Raw genomic sequence first — 16364 nt, forward strand, 5'->3', positions numbered from 1 at the left:
TTTCTGTTTAATTTGTATTGTTTTATTTTTTTTGTGCTTTATTTTAATTTTGAAGGAGTTTCACATATTCTACGGTACTACATACATGCATATGAATGTACAATTTCAAACAAATTTGAAATTAGAACCAAAAAGAATTCAAGAGGAATATACAATATATAGTCAATATCATCGGATGACCATATACAATTTTGAACAAGTTTCCATACATAATTTAATGCATATAAAGTTCTACGTCCTCGTAATGGTGTTCTCCTTTAGGATGGAGGACTTCCCTCCTGAACCATCCAGCTAGTTCCTCTTGAAGTGGTCGGAAGCGAGCTTCTGGACTAAGCATCATCCGGAGGTTATTCCTCTGAGCATTGGTATCACTCGGAACCCGCCGCTCAGAGGTGTATCTCCGGATCATCTCACAGACATAGTATGCACATAGATTGGTCCCCGCTGGCTGAATATCCTCACCATTCTTAGCCTTTGACCTTTTGAATTCTAGCTCTTTTTTGAATTCACCGACCTTTGTATCTACGAACCGTCTCCAAACCCTACGAGGCAAAGAAAATTAAATGAACAAGAGAGTTATTAGTTACTTGATATTAGGAAATGAACGAAATAGGCCGATCGATATAGAGCGCAAATGAATGAAAATAATTACTTCTGCAGCATTCTTCTCATGCCGCCCCAAAGCTTTGGATCCTTATTCAGAGAGTCGTGGACGAGACATTCTGAGGTGTCAACTTTAATTACTAGCAGAATCCAGTGGAACCCGCGGACACGATACATGCACAATACGTCATGCATAACTCATCGATTAGTCGGCCACATACCATGCATGGAGTAAACAAAAGAGAATGTGCTCAAGACAGAAACACTCACCCAAAATGGTAAGGAAATAGAATATCACTTTTGAGTCCCTGCTTTGTAAGAAACTGCCACAGGTCTGCCTCCATGTCGGCGGGGTGATGCTCCAACACATATCCATTAACGATGTGTGGGTCAATGAACCCAACATCATGGATGTTCCTTACTCTGCATTCCTTAATCTTCATTATGCATGTATAATAGCGGACACAACAATATAGTTAGTACATATATATAGTGCAGGCAATATGAACGAGATGGGGTAGAAATAAATCACTTACAGAACGTAGCAACTGATGATAGATTTGTCGAGCTCGCGCAGATTGAAAAGCTGGAACAATTCACTCAGATGAATTTGTACATAGTAATGTTTGAAGTGATGCTCATATCTAACTTCCGCATAAATATATTCTTTGGCGTTTTTATTTTTTATGTAACCCTTGTACCATTTCAGCAGACCTTTCATTTGTGGAGGTAGATCCTCTTCCTGCGCAGGCTCAACGAGAGGCCCATTCTTCACATATGTAATTACTACCTCCTTCACTGGCGCCTCATCAAGGCCTAACAGTTCACGAAGAGTAATACCTAAGTTGGCCGCTTGTTCTCTGGCACTCGTTACAGTCAATCCATGTGCTGCCGCAGCTGCTATGATACGGGGTCATCCGGACCGGCGGCTTTCACTATAAGCGGGGCAATCGATTGTTTACTTTGTTCCCCGAGCTGGGAAACTCGTTTCCCGCTTTTTTTACTTTCTAATTCCGTTTTCTCGGTCTCCTCCAAGGCTTTGTTCTCCTGGTTCTCCGCCCGCTCTTTCTTCTCCTTCAAGATGAGTGCCTGCCTACGAAGTTCACGTGCATAGTCGTCAGGCGGATTCTTCGCGGCTTGGGACGGTGTGCTCAAAAATGACTTAGCCCACTTCTTTTGCTCATCAGAAAATACTGGCTTGGGCTCGGGCGCTCTTTTCTTCTTGCAGTCCGCCTTCCATTTCTCATGATCAGCAGCCGCGGCCGCGCTAGTTTCCTCGGCACTACGTTCCCAAGGCCTTGTGGGGAGAGGCTTCAGTGATGGCTCCGGTACCTTTGTGGTCTTAGGTACATAAGGGTCCGGGTTAATAATCCAGGACTGCTTCTGCTTCTTTGCCGGAGGTGGATTGGGGGGCGGCGTCTGACCACCCGCCGGACGAGGACTGGGGGGCGGCGTCTGATCATCCGCCGGACGTTGTGGACTGGGGGGCGTCGGCTGACGTGACGGAGGTGTAGGTGAACCGCTACCACCACCACCACCGTAGGGGGGTGGACTTGTTGTCCTTGGCGCCTCGCCTGGAAACTTGATAAACTTCTTTTGCCATAGAATGAAATGGCGCTTGACATCTCCAAGTCTTTTCTCCCCTTCAGGTGTAGCAATGTCAATCTCCAGGTCCTCAAACCCTTGGACTATGTCCTCCACCGTGACACGAGCATAGCCATCTTGAATGGGGTTGTTGTGGTGGAGTGCTCCAGGTAAACATGGTAAAGCACTGCCGATGGCTACCTTCATGGACATGTTCCCGATAGGATAATACAGATGACATTCTTTCATCTCCTTTATATCGTCCACGGGGTAGCGAGGAGGCTCCGGTGCAGTAATTTCGACCACCAGAGGCTCCGGTGCAGTAATTTCGACCACCAGAGGCTCCGGTGCAGTAATTTCGATCGTCGGTGCATCTGCACCAGCCGATGGGGCCTCCGTGGAAGCCACACTGCTTCTCCGCTGCTGGCTTCTGAGATCCACTAGATGATCTTCATGCTGCGCCCGAGCTGCATCTCTTTCGACTACTAGTACACTCACGGTTTTCTTCATCACATCCATTTCCGATGCCAACCGCGCCACAACATCTGCTTCTCGATCCATCTTTCTCTTCCGGCTTCTGTAACCGTACGGGTCATCGTTCTGGGGGAACCCTATTTTCCACGGAATGTGCCCCATGCCTCGTACACGTCCTCCGTGTTCAGGATTCCCGAGGGCTTTTGTCAGCGCGTCGTTCTCTCTGTTGAACTTGATCTTCCCCTCTTGAGCATCCCTCATTGCGTCAATAAGGGCTTGGGTGGGTTTAATTATTTTGGCCCGGTAAACACACTCCCCTGTCTCCGGGTTCAGCGTTCCCCCATGCCCGTACCACCAGCTTTTGGCCCTTGGGTCCCATCCCTCCGTACCTGGACGGATTCCTCGCGCCCTCAGCTCGTTCTCCATCTTCTCCCACCTAGGCTCCCAAAGGCGATACCCTCCTGGCCCCATAATATGATTGTACTCCTTCTTAGCCGCATTTTCCTTTGCTTCACAAATTCTGGCCAATCATGTTTCAGTTTCCCATATTGTCCTTTGAAATCCGGAGTCTTGTTCTGCTTGACAAAGTCATGGGCTAGATTTTGCTTGAATTTCCGGAATGCGTCGGCCATCTTATGAAGAGCGAACTGTTTGACTAGCCTCCTCCTCTCCTTGTTTTCCTCAATCTTGTTACCCTCCTCATCGAATTTGTTGTATTCCGGAGGTAGAACGAAATGTTCCATAAGCTTCCTGAAGCAATCTTTTTTTGTTCTCTTATCAACAAAAGTGAAACCAGCAATTCGTGCCTTCTTTGGCTTATTCCACTCCTGGACGGTGATCGAGACGTTGTCTCTAACAATGGCTCCGCATTGGTTGACAAACTTGGTGGCGTTCTTGCGGGGCTCCAGCGGCCTGCCGGTTGCACTGTCGACAACCTCGATGGTGCATGTTTCTCCTTGTTTCATCGTCTTGGTTGCGCCACGCTTTGACGACGTACTCGATTGTTTCGACGATCCGGCCGAGGGCTAAAATAAGAAAGAGAGTCGCGCGCGTTAGTACACACATATTTATTCAAATCAGTTAGTTTGTATCACCAGAGGCTCAATGTATATATATACCTCGGCGCCGGAGGTGGTTGCTACTTCCATTTGAAGATCGTCGTTTATCGACGTTTGTTCGGCATCATCTTGCTGACGGCGCCCTTCATCTTCACCGTCAAGGTTCAGATAAGAAGAGATATCATCTTCTTCTTGTCCGGTCGGCACATATAGAATATCGCCGTTTATGATGCCGAACATATGTGCTTCACCGTCCGGATCATAGTTGTCCATAATCGGGTCAGCTCTATCGTCCGCCATTATGTCAGTCCTGAAAACATGTAGTAAAAACAAATTAATTAAGTGAAGAAGGGGGGCGGTGGCGGTGGCGGTGGCGAAAGGGCGGTGGCAAAAGGAGGGGGCGAGGAAGGGGTGGGAGAGGGTGTCGCGGTAGAGCGCGAGACGGGGCGGCAGACGACGGCGTCACGGAGAGGGAGGCGAGGACAACACACATCTATAACCCTCACCGCCCCCTCTCGATCCCTAAAAAAAACACCGCGCGCATCGCCGCCCCCTCGCCGCCCCCTCTCCGTATATACGTTTTTTGTAATTATCAAATTTTACGGTTTTTTTTGTTAATTATCAAGTTTTAAGTTATTTTACCGTTTTTGTTAAACTAATTAACTAGTTAAAATTAAAAAGAACAAAAAAAAGAAAAAAAAAGAAAAAAATTCTCTCTCTCTCTCTCCACGATCTCGCTCTCTGTAGAGAGGCGCGCGCGTGCGCGCGCGGCAGCGAGGCCGGCCGGCGGCGTTGAGGGCGGGCGAGAGGCGGCGCGGTGGGCGAGGGAGGCCGGCGGGCGGCGTACGAGGGCGAGAGGGTGCGGCGGGCGCCGTACGTGGGCGAGAGGGGGCGGCGGGCGACGGCGGGCGGCGTCGAGGGCGAGGGCGACGGCGGGCGGCGTCGAGGGCGAGGGCGACGGCGGGCGGCGTCGAGGGCGAGGGCGACGGCGGCGGGCCTTCGGCGCGGTGTTGAATCAGAGAAGACGAGAAAGGGTTCGGGCCCTTGTATTTATAGCCCCCCCTTTAGTCGCGGTTGGGGAGGCGACCCGCGACTAAAGGTAACCTTTAGTCGCGGTTGGGGAGGCGACCCGCGACTAAAGGGTAACCTTTAGTAGCGGTTGGCCAGACCAACCGCGACTAAAGGGGTTTTTGGCGGGTTTTTCCGTTCCCGCGCGCAACGACCTTTAGTCGCGGTTGGGCAGGCCAACCGCGACTAAAGGTATTTTTCAGAATACTTTTTCTTTTTCAAAATCTTAAAAATACAAATAATATATCAAAAAATTCAGAAAAATAAAACTAATTCAATTCAAAATGTTAAAAACACAAATATTATATCAAAAAATTAAGAAAAATAAAACTAATTCAATTCAAAATGTTAAAAATACAAATAATATATCAAAAAATTCAGAAAAATAAAACTAATTCAATTCAAAATCTTAAAAATACAAATAATATATCAAAAAATTCAGAAAAATAAAACTAATTCAATTCAATATGTTAAAAATACAAATAATATATCAAAAAATTCAGAAAAATAGAACTAATTCAATTCAATATGTTAAAAAACAAATATATATCAAAAAATTCAGAAAAATAAAACTAATTCAATTCAAAATTCTAAAAATACAAATAATATATCAAAAAATTAAGAAAAATAAAACTAATTCAATTCAAAATAATATACCAGAGGCCGGCCGTCGGCTATGGTGGTACGGCCGGACTCTGCAGAGCGTCATGGACTACATCACGGCCGGCGATATCCCCCGCCTGCGCTACCCTCAGTTCGAGCCACGAGCGCCGCCCGACGACAGCGACGACAGCAGCGACGACGACGGCGGCAACTTAGAAGGCGACGACTACCAGTACAACGGCGGCGGCTATGAAGACTACGAGTATGCATATTATACGCCTAGGCAGGAGTATGACTAAATCACTCCAAATTTCATGTATCATCAGTGGTATCTCGAATCATTCGAAAATGGACACCAAACACATCACGGGTAATATAATTCACATGATCCATTCAACAAAGTTTGGTACAATAAATTATTACACATCATTTCTTCCCTTGTGTCCCTGCTTGCTTACGATTGTGCCGTATCCATGGAGCATCCTCATCATTTAACTTAATGCTTGGGTCGGTGTTCACTTTGAAGGGCGGAATTTCAGCAAACATATTATAATCTTCTGACATGTCTGTCTTGTCCTCCACTCCCACGATGTTTCTTTTCCCTGAAAGAACAATGTGGCGCTTTGGATCATCGCATGATGTACTGATCGTTTTCTTATCTTTCCGTTTCCTCGGTTTGCTACTCATGTCCTTCACATAGAAAACCTGAGCGACATCTTTCGCTAGGACGAATGGTTCGTCAAGGTAACCAAGATTGTTGAAATCCACCATTGTCATTCCGTATTGCTGGTCCACCTTTACCCCACCTCCTGTTAGCTTGAACCATTTGCACCGGAACAAAGGGACCTTAAAGGAGGGTCCATAGTCAAGTTCCCATATCTCCTCTATGTAACCATAATATGTGACCTTTTGCCCATTCTCGGTTGCTGCATCAAAGCGGACACCACTGTTTTGGTTGGTGCTCTTTTTATCTTGGGCGATCGTGTAAAATGTATTCCCATTTATCTCGTACCCTTGGAAAGTCGTTATAGTCGAAGATGGTGTCTTGGCCAACATGTACAGCTGATCTACAACATCATTGTCATTCATTAAATGTTTTCTCAACCAACTGCCGAAAGTCTCCATGTGGGCCTTCCTAATCCAGGATTCAGGCTTCCCCGGGTTGTCCGAGCGTAAAATATTCTTGTGTTTCTCAAAGTACGGAGCCACCAAGCTGGAATTGGTCAGTACAGTGTGGTGTGCTTCAGTCAGAGAATGGCCGTCCATACATATCGTTGATTTCCTTCCGATCGTGCCTTTTCCACTTAGTCTCCCCTCGTGCCGCGATCGAGGAAGACCAATCGGCTTAAGGTCAGGAACAAAGTCAACACAAAACTCAATTACCTCCTCATTTCCATAGCCCTTGGCGATGCTTCCTTCTGGCCTAGCACGGTTACGAACATATTTCTTTAATACTCCCATGAACCTCTCGAAGGGGAACATATTGTGTAGAAATACAGGACCGAGAATGAAAATCTCTTCGACTAGGTGAACCAAGAGGTGCGTCATAATATTGAAGAAGGATGGCGGGAACACCAACTCGAAACTGACAAGACATTGGATCACATCGTTCTGTAACCGTGGTAGATCTTCTGGATTGATTACCTTCTGAGAGATTGCATTGAGGAATGCACATAGCTTCACAATGGCTACTCGAACATTTTCCGGCAGGAGCCCCCTCAAAGCAATCGGAAGCAATTGCGTCATAATCACGTGGCAGTCGTGAGACTTCAGATTTTGGAACTTTTTCTCCGCCATGTTTATTATTCCCTTTATATTGGACGAGAATCCAGACGGGACCTTCATACTGCTCAGGCATTCAAAAAAGATGACCTTCTCTTCTTTGGTCAGAGCGTAGCTGGCACGACCTTGAAACCATTCCGGATGCCGGTCATCAGGGTCTTTCAAACGTTGCTGGTCCTGCCGTGCTTCCTTTGTATCATTTGTCTTCCCATACACGCCCAAGAAGCTTAGGAGGTTCACGCAAATATTCTTCGTAACGTGCATCACGTCGATTGCAGAGCGGACTTCTAGGACTTTCCAATATTCTAGCTCCCAGAATATAGATTTCTTCTTCCACATGGCTGCGTGCCCGTCAGCTCCCTTCGGAACTGATTGTCCGCCAGGACCCTTTCCAAAGATGACTTTCAAATCCTTGACCATATCAAATACCTCAGCACCAGTGCGTTCCGCAGGCTTCGGCCGGTGATCTGCCTTGCCGTTGTAATGCTTGCCTTTCTTTCTTACTGGATGAATTTTCGGAAGAAATCGACGATGCCCAAGGTACACGTTCTTCTTACATTAAGAGCAGGCCAATCGTTGATGGTTACGAAAAGCAACGCTCGTAGGTTAAATTCCTCTTTTTGTGCTCATCCCACACACGGACACCAGGTCTACCCCACAGCTGTAAAAGTTCATCAACTAATGGCCTTAGGTACACATCGATGTCGTGCCGGGTTGCTTCGGACCTTGGATGAGCACTGGCATCATAATGAACTTCCGCTTCATGCACAACCAAGGAGGAAGGTTGTAGATGCATAGAGTCACGGGCCAGGTGCTATGACTAGAGCTCTGCTCGCCAAAAGGATTCATGCCATCTGTACTTAGACCAAATCTTATGTTCCTTGCGTCAGCTGCAAAATCTTTGAACTCTCTGTCGATCTTTCTCCATTGCGTTCCATCTGCGGTGTGTCTCAACTCCCCGTCCGACTTACGGTCCTCTTTGTGCCATCGCAACAACTTGGCATGCTCTTTGTTCCTGAACAGACGTTTCAACCGTGGTATTATAGGAGCATACCACATCACCTTGGCGGGAACCCTCTTCCTGGGTTTCTCGCCCTCAACATCGTCACCAGGGTCATCGCCTCTGATCTTATAACGCAATGCAGTGCATACCGGGCATTCATTCAAATTCTCGTATTCACCGCGGTAGAGGATGCAGTCGTTGATGCATGCATGTATCTTCAGAACCTCTAAACCTAGAGGGCAGACAACCTTCTTTGCTTCGTACGTACTGGCGGGCAACTCGTTATTCTTTGGAAACATATTCTTCAACATTTTCAGCAAGTTTTCAAATGCCGAGTCAGCTACACCTGCCTGTGCCTTCCATTTCAGCAAATCCAGTGTGCAGCCCAGCTTTTTCAGACCATCATCGCATCCGGGGTACAACGACTTTCTGTGATCCTCTAACATGCGATCCAAATTCTCCCTCTCCTTTTCAGTTTCGCAGCGTCTCCGTGCATCAGCAATGGTCCGACCAAGATCATCAACGGTCTCATCACGTGCCTCTTCTTCACCTTCACCTTCCCCTTCACCTTCCCCTTCACCTTCAGCATCCTCCATGAAAGTATCACCGAAATGAGCAAGATAGCTTTCATCGATGAAATCATCCCCTTCTTCATCTTCTTCCATTATAACCCCTCTTTCTCCATGCTTGGTCCAACAATTATAGCTTGGCATGAAACCGTGCCGAAGCAGGTGCAGGTGAACTTCTCTTGAGGAAGAGTAACCCTTCTGATTCTTACATTCAACACATGGACAGATAACAAAACCCTTCTGCTTGTTCGCATTAGCCACTACGAGGAAATCTTTCAAACCCGTAGTGAACTCGCGGGAGAGTCGGTTACCGTACATCCATTGCCGATTCATCTGCATTATTATAATATAAAATATATAATTAACCATCATGCATTTGTTAAACTAACTAGCTATAAACAATAGAAATTAAACAATGAACAACACACATGCATATTTTATCAATGACACACATGCATGAAAGGTTCAAGTTGCTAACCGCGATCGAGGAGGAAAAATAAATGAGGAACCTCAAGTGTGGCTCCAACACTTCATATCATGTTTGTTTCACCCTCTTGGGGCATTTCATCAAACACCTTGTGTGCATAAGAGGAACCAAAAGCAAACCTACACCCCCTTGTGAAGCTTGTGAAGAGAAGTGGCACCAAATGGCTAAGTGAGCGTGCTGAACTGGTATATATAGGGGAGGAGCTTTAGTCGCGGTTGGCCTGGCCAACCGCGACTAAAGGCCTTTGGGCACCTTTAGTCGCGGTTGGCCTGGCCAACCGCGACTAAAGCCCATCACGTGCACCAGCTGGCCACCGAGCGCCCTGGGCCCAGGCCTTTGGTCGCGGTTCGTCTGCCGAACCGCGACTAAAGACTTCATTAGTCGCGGTTCCTACAGTTTCGCGACTAATGGGGCTGGACGGAAGCCTCTTTTTCTACCAGTGTAGACCAGTCGAGGCTGTGCAGTGTTGACCGGTGGCCGCTGCAAATGGCGAGCGGTGGCGACGTCAGCGGCCAGACGGTTGCAGGAGAGAGAGAGGAGGCGCGAGGGAGAGGGGAAGTAGGGGAGCTAGGGATCGCCAGGGAGGACAAGGAGGATCTGATCCATGCGGGGAGCCGGCGGATGGACGGCGCGTGGCCATCCGCGGCCACGGACGCAGCGCGCGTGGCCAACGCACCCTCTGTGAACAGAGGTGGAGGGAGGCGTTGGGGTGGGCTGGGCCGGCTCCTGTAGTGAGCAGGCCTAAGTGCACAGTGCACTTAGTCCTTTTCTCCTTTTCTGTTTTATCATTTTCTGTTTTCCCTTTTATGCTGCTGTTTTCATTTAGTTAGGAAACCAAATGACTTTTGTAGAATATGGAAATTGTCCACATATTTATACTGCAACTATTGGCACTGCCACAAAAAGTTGGAGAGATATTTGAATTCATTTGAATTTTTCATAAATAAAATTGGATTAACGGGGCTGTTTTGGTCACTGTTGTAATTGTTTTAGGGCCATTAAACATTTTATTAAATTTTGGATGATATTTTTTAACTAGTTAGTGAATATTTTAACCTTTTGAACATTTTTAATTCACTGTTTTAAGAAAACTATAATTTGACTTGTCATTTGAATTTGTATTTGAACTAAGTTTGAAACAAGTGAGGTTTAGTAGAATTTTAATTATGATGACCTAGCATCATTAAAAGGGGTTTACTGTAGCTTAAATATCGGGTGTTACACACAACGTCGTTCTGCTGCGGCGAGTACGGCACCGTCAGTTGACGCCCGATGCCCTCGTCGGCGCAGTACGTAGCGAAAGTGGCCACGATGAACTCCCCACCATGGTCTGTCCGGAGCAGGCGTAGCCTGCGCCCGCTCTCCACCTCGGCTCCCGCCTTGAACCTCTTGATCACATCTGCGGCTTGGTCCTTCGACTGTAGCAGTGATACGTCTCCCTCGTATCTACTTTTCCAAACACTTTTGCCCTTGTTTTGGACTCTAACTTGCATGATTTGAATGAACTAACCCGGACTGACGTTGTTTTTAGCAGAATTGCCATGGTGTTATTTATGTGCAGAAACAAAAGTTCTCGGAATGACCTGAAACTTCACGGAATGTCTATTAGGAAAAAAATAAAAAATCCTTGCAAAAGATGAAGACCAGGGGGCCACACCCTAGCCACGAGGGTGAGGGGCGCACCCCCTGGAGCTCCTCCGACCTCAACTCTAACTCTATATATTTGCTTTCGTGGAGAAAAAAAATCAAGGAGAAGGATTCATCGTGTTTTACGATACGGAGCCGCCGCCAAGCCCTAAAACCTCTCGGGAGGGATGATCTAGAGTCCGTTCGGGGCTCCGGGGAGGGGAATCCGTTGCCATCGTCATCATCAACCTTCCTCCATCACCAATTTCATGATGCTCACCACCGTGCGTGAGTAATTCCATTGTAGGCTTGCTGGACGCTGAGGGGTTGGATGAGATTTATCATGTAATCGAGTTAGTTTCGTTAGGGTTTGATCCCTAGTATCCACTATGTTCTGAGATTGATGTTGCTATGACTTTGCTATGCTTAATGCTTGTCACTAGGGCCCAAGTGCCATGATTTCAGATCTGAACATATTATGTTTTCATCAATATATGAGAGTTCCTGATCCTATCTTGCAAGTCTATAGTCACCTATTATGTGTTATGATCCGTTAACCCCGAAGTGACAATAATCGGGATACTTACCGGTGATGACCGTAGTTTGAGGAGTTCATGTATTCACTATGTGTTAATGCTTTGGTCCGGTACTGCTTTGGTCCGGTACTCTATTAAAAAGGAGGCCTTAATATCCCTTAGTTTCCGCTAGGACCCCGCTGCCACGGGAGGGTAGGACAAAAGATGTCATGCAAGTTCTTTTCCATAAGCACATATGACTATATTCGGAATACATGCCTACATTACATTGATGAATTGGAGCTAGTTCTGTGTCACCCTAGGTTATGACTGTTACATGATGAACCGCATCCGGCATAATTCTCTATCACCGATCCATTGCCTACGAGTGTAACGCCCTCGATGCGGCTATATCTCCTACGTGTTGAAGCACGACTTAGAGGCATAACCACATTGAAAGCAATGTCGCAAGTGAGGTAATCTTGGCAAACAACCCATGTAATATAAATAAAGGGGAAAAGATACATAGTTGGCTTACACTCGCCACGTCACACAAATACATAAATAGCATTACATTCATCCAATACACTCATGGTCCGACTATGGTACCAAAATAAAGATCAACCCCCAAATGCGACAAAGTCCCCGATCGCCCCAACTGGGCACCACTACTGATCATCTAGGAAAGACACATAGTAACGACGAGAGTCTCCATCGAACTCCCACTTGAGCTCAAGCGCATCGTCTGGAGCGGAATCATCGGTCCCTGCATCTGGTTTTGGAAGTAAACTGTGAGTCACGGGGACTCAGCAATCTCACACCCTCGCGATCGAGACTATTTAAGCTTATAGGTAAGGCAAGGTATGATGTGGAGCTGCAATAAGCGACTAGCATATATGGTGGCTAATCTATTCGCAAAAGAGAGCGAGAAGAGAAGGCAAAAGCACGGTCGAACAACTATGATCAAGAAGTGATCCTAGAACAACCTACGTCAAGCATTACTCCAACACCGTGTTCACTTCCTACGTGTTACATGATGAACCGCATCCGGCATAATTCTCTATCACCGATCCATTGCCTACGAGTGTAACGCCCTCGATGCGGCTATATCTCCTACGTGTTGAAGCACGACTTAGAGGCATAACCACATTGAAAGCAATGTCGCAAGTGAGGTAATCTTGGCAAACAACCCATGTAATATAAATAAAGGGGAAAAGATACATAGTTGGCTTACACTCGCCACGTCACACAAATACATAAATAGCATTACATTCATCCAATACACTCATGGTCCGACTATGGTACCAAAATAAAGATCAACCCCCAAATGCGACAAAGTCCCCGATCGCCCCAACTGGGCACCACTACTGATCATCTAGGAAAGACACATAGTAACGACGAGAGTCTCCATCGAACTCCCACTTGAGCTCAAGCGCATCGTCTGGAGCGGAATCATCGGTCCCTGCATCTGGTTTTGGAAGTAAACTGTGAGTCACGGGGACTCAGCAATCTCACACCCTCGCGATCGAGACTATTTAAGCTTATAGGTAAGGCAAGGTATGATGTGGAGCTGCAATAAGCGACTAGCATATATGGTGGCTAATCTATTCGCAAAAGAGAGCGAGAAGAGAAGGCAAAAGCACGGTCGAACAACTATGATCAAGAAGTGATCCTAGAACAACCTACGTCAAGCATTACTCCAACACCGTGTTCACTTCCCGGACTCCGCCGAGAAGAGACCATCATGATAACACACACCGTTGGTGCATTTTAATTAAGTTAAGTTTTATGTTATCTACAACCGGACATTAACAAATTCCCATCTGCTCATAACCGCGGGCACGGCTTTCAAAAGTTCAAATCCCTGTAGGGGAGTCCCAACTTAGCCCATCACAAGCTCTCACGGTCAACGAAGGATATTCCTTCTCCCAAGACAATCCGATCAGACTCGGCATCCCGGTTACAAGACATCCTCGACAATGGTAAAACAAGTCCAGCAACACCGCCCGAATGTGCCGACAAATTCCAATAGGAGCTGCACATATCTCGTTCTCAGGGCACACTCAGATTGTCCAAACTTCCGGTAGGCCAGCCCAGAGTTGCCCCTGGTGGCCACCGGCGGCTGACGAGGTGGACCAACACTCAGAGGAGCACTGGCCCGGGGGGGTTTAAATAGAGATGACCCTTGGGCTTCGGAAACCCAAGGGAAAAAGAGGCTAGGTGGCAAATGGTAAAACCAAGGTTGGGCATTGCTGGAGGAGTTTTATTCAAGGCGAACTATCAAGGGGTTCCTATTATGACCCAACCGTGTAAGGAACGCAAAATCCGGGAACATAACACCGATATGACGGAAACTAGGGCGGCAAGAGTGGAACAAAACACCAGGCATAAGGCCGAGCCTTCCACCCTTTACCAAGTATATTGGTGCATTAATATAAACAAGATAATATGGTGATATCCCAACAATAAACAATGTTCCAACAATGAACGATCTCCAATCTTCACCTGCAACTAGCAACGCAATAAGAGGGGCTAAGCAAAGTGGTAACATAGCCAAACAACGGTTTGCTAGGACATGGTGGGTTAGTGGTTTGACATGGCAATTTGGGAGGCATGATAAGCAAGTGGTAGGTATCGTAGCATAGGCATAGCAACAGAGCGAGCATCTAGCAAGCAAAGATAGAAGTGATTTCGAGGGTATGGTCATCTTTCCTGCAAAGTACTCAGAGTTGCCTTGATCCTCGTAAGTGAACTCAACGGGCTCCCGGCTCCCGGCTCTACCCAAAGCAAGACAACAAGCAAAAGGAACACAATCAACCACGTGCAATGCTCAAGCAACATGATGCAAACATGGTATGCTATGTGGGATGCGATATGTGATGCATAGGCATGCTTTGCAAAGGAATGATTGAACCTGGCCTCAACATGGAAATCCAAGAGTGCCACTGGAAAGGTGAGTTGATTTCGGTTGAAATTGATATAAAGATCACCGGAATCGGATGCACGGTTTGGAAATGGCAAGCAAAACAAATATGACACCGGTCTGCGATAATCAGCAAGTAACCAACTAAATGCATCAAGATAAATATGCTACAGCACTCAAACATGACCACAAAATACATGGCAGGGATCCAATCATGAAGCTTGACAAAGATGAACACTGAGCTACGGCTAATTCATCCATTAACAGGTTCAAACAAGCATGAAAAAAGTGCAAATGATAACAGGTTTCAGACTTGGTGAAATTAACACGTCTGGAATTTATCATCAGGAAGCAATCTTTAGTGCATGAAAACTATAAGCTACAGGAACTTAACATGGCAAAGCAAGGCATGGCATGAAGCTACTCAAAGCACTTAACAAAAGTCCCTTAGTGACCTTGATCCAAAAGGGATCAGAAAAATACAATTGTAAGCATGTGAACATAGCAAAAACACAAACAGATTCAGACTTAGTGAAAAACTGGAGCATGCAAAACAGTTAACGAGTAGGCATGTTTACGACCTCGATGCACTCACTACAAGGCATTGCATGCAATCTAAGCATACACCCATCAAGAAGCCATGGCATAGGAGCTATACATGGCAAGAACAACAACATAGCATGCACGGATCAATAGCAACATCCTCGGCAAAATCGCTAAACATGTCAACAATCTGCCGGGATCATTTTATAGCAAAAGTAGAGATCGATTGACTTAAGCTAGGGTGCTCCATAAATGCAAACAAAGACATGGATGGATATAGCACCACAATATTAACAAAACATCCTTACTGATCATCCTCAAAAGAGGCACGGATCACTAGGAAACAACATGAACATATGGCATAACAACAAGGACTTCGTGAAATTCTAAGTCCCTGAAATCAGCATCAACAATTACGCGACTTTGCAAGCTTGTGCTAGTAACCACATAGATCACAAAAATACATTGCATACACCCCTGTAAACATGGCATGGCATTCTACAAAACACATGTAGAGCTCAGGATCATAGCATGCACACATTAATCATGGCAAAAATGACAAAAGGCCATTTGCTGAAACAGATCTGAAATATTCATCACATAGCCCTCTTCCAACAGCGTTTCGGGCATCAAGATGAGCTCAAATGAAAATGATGCAATGAGATTAAATGATGTACTAGTCGAGACAAACATTTTGATATGCTACACGCACGAATCGGAGCTACGGATGCAGAGTTATGGCATGCGGAAAAACGCTAAAAAGCTAGGGTTTCGGGGAGAAGTCAACCGTCTCCAGGTCCAGATCTGGCCGGGCGCGAATCCCAAGGTTCACCGGAGTGCACTGTTCACCAGAGAGAATAGGGTGGTGGCCGGAGGTGGACTTGATGGCCGGCGGTCACCGGAGCTGCGGAGGCCGGCGAGGAGGGACTGCGGGCGCCGGTGGCCGGGGCGGCGAGGTGGTGATGGAGGCCGCGGTGGCCGGCGAGCGAGGAGCGGCGGAGGACGGCAGCGGCGTCAGCGGCGGCGGCGGTGGTCGGTGCCGGAGCCGAGAGGCGGAGCAGGCGGCGGCTCGGGTGCCCCAAGCGGCGCGGGGCTTCGGGCTCGCGGGGCCCTACGCGGGCCGGGCGGGCCGCGCGTGGTGGTGGCCGGTGGGAGGACACGTGGCAGCCTACGAGTGGCTGCAGGCGGCGGCGGAGAGGCGTCCGACGCGGGCGGACATGTCCGGCGCGGCGCGAGGAGGATTCTAGGGTTAGGGGGGAGAGGAGACCCGGGATTTTTGTGAGGGGATCTATTTATAGAGGTAGAGGGAGCTAGGAAGCTCCAAATGAGGTGCGGTTTTCGGCCACACGATCATGATCGAACGCTCTAGATGATGGAGGGGTTTAGGTGGGTTTTGGGCCAAATTGGAAGGGTGTTGGGCTGCAACACACACGAGGCCTTTTCGGTTCCTCGGTTAACCGTTGGAGTATCAAACGAAGTCCGAATGGTACGAAACTTGACAGGCGGTCTACTGGTAGTAAACCAAG

Source organism: Triticum aestivum, chromosome 7A (genome assembly GCF_018294505.1).
Source record: "Triticum aestivum cultivar Chinese Spring chromosome 7A, IWGSC CS RefSeq v2.1, whole genome shotgun sequence".
In the NCBI taxonomy this organism is placed as follows: Eukaryota; Viridiplantae; Streptophyta; class Magnoliopsida; order Poales; family Poaceae; genus Triticum; species Triticum aestivum.